Raw genomic sequence first — 1,916 nt, forward strand, 5'->3', positions numbered from 1 at the left:
AGCAGGTGCTTCTTTTTGGAAGGATATTATTTTACAGTTCAATGTTTCTGGAAGGACATTATTTTACAGATCCTTGATATTTACTCTTTGTATTTACTGATGCACATGCTCTTTCCAATTATTTACCTGCTTATTGGTTAATGCATGGTCAGGGCAAATGAATTTTCCTTGCTCGTCTGACAGTAAAAGAAGGATATTGCAACATTTGAAGGATAATGTTCACTTCCTATAATGGATGGAATACCAATGGATAGAACAACTTATGATACCTTGAAGGGGTGGTGTACAGACACAGAGATATTCACACACTTCAGGTGTATGCATCAAAACCAACACTTTCCAATGTTATCCACTTTTGTTCAACTTTTAGAATAAAAATATAGAACTATGCTCCAGTCCTTGGATTGTTTTATTTGCCCTCTCCTACGATGTTTTCCAACTCTTAAGTATCCCTTTTTAAGTGTGGCAACTGCCACTGTGCATAGCATTACAGGTGCGGTTGCACCCCAGATGGGTATAAAGGCACTCAGCTTCATTTCGGATTCCTTTCCTAATTAGGCCTAACAGATTTTTCTGCACAGCTCATGGCAGCTGCGCACTGGGTCAACATTTTGAGCAAGCCATTTCATTGAGTTGCCAATAATCTGACATGAGCTTGAAGTTAGGAAGGCATGAACCACCAGCTGAGTCCCTTCCTGCATGCATTATCTGCACAAGGCTTTGAACAGGTTCTACCCATAAAGGCAACTTAGAATTAAGTTTTGCACAGACAGATCTGCTAACTTGAGCTGTGCAAATGGCACCAAAAGTAAACCTAGGGCTACCCTACATTTGCAAGCAATCTCCCTTCAAAAAGGAAACCATTTAAAGAGATGTGGTTTTCAGAGAACGCAGATCGCTAAAAGACTTCTACTTAGGTATCGCTGCTGGACAGGAATGTGTGCTACCTGGCCTGAGGCAGAGGTGACAGATCTCTCTCTCATGGGGACAAAGAAGAGGCTCAGAGCAGATGCTTGCTTATGCGGGAATAGAACAGTATTGTCTATTTTTACCAATCACGGTTATTCTAGACGGAGTCTGCAACTCTCCACATACTTACTAGGAAATACGTCCCATCAAACTCAGTAGGAAATTGGCCCGAACACAGAACCTTACTGAATCCATTGGAGCATGTTTACCTCCTCTGCAGGACTCGTCGTGGTCTCGGCAGCAAGACTCAAAGTACATTACTCATCCTGGGTGTTGGATTCTCATGAAGTGGAGAGGTGTGACTGGGCAGGTGGGCAGGCATCAGGCACGATGCTCCCTCCCTTCAAGGAGTACCCTCAAAGAGCTGAAACAGCCAAGTAGTCTACAAAAAGGAACTCTCCTGGAGGAGAGGCCCAGCCATTCAGCATGCCGCTCCTGGGCAATCAGCTGCTCTCTTCAAAGCCAGGGACAAAATTCGAGTCTCTGAAATGCTTGTGGGAACTTCTTAACACACCCCTTTATGTCACCTTCTGTAGGGGTGGAACCAAGGAAGCCTATTTACGTTTCACATAAAAAGCATCCTTAGCTACAAGACCGGTTTATTCTGCATATAAAAGGGAAAGGGAAGCCACTTACTAGGTTACTTAAAAACATAGTAATAACGAGGCACTGCTTTGCAATCTGTGTACAAGTGCAATCCTAGAATTTTGTCCTTTCTAAAATCGTGGTGGACTGGACTTTGCAGCTAGCTCCTAAGTTCAGCCATAATTTGTGGATCCTCGAGTCGACTGACCATCAAGGTTTCTTGAAGCATGCTGCATGTTATATGGCCTTGGACTCAGTGAGGCCTCGCTAAATTTAAGTCCTCACCCACCAAATGAAGTTCGTTATATTTATGCAATTTCCTAAGCCCTGATGTAACAAAGTGCTCATTTTATGTCACAAGG

The sequence above is a fragment of the Varanus komodoensis genome, unplaced genomic scaffold, assembly GCF_004798865.1.
Source record: "Varanus komodoensis strain SLA01 unplaced genomic scaffold, ASM479886v1 scaffold9, whole genome shotgun sequence".
Taxonomy (NCBI): Eukaryota; Metazoa; Chordata; class Lepidosauria; order Squamata; family Varanidae; genus Varanus; species Varanus komodoensis.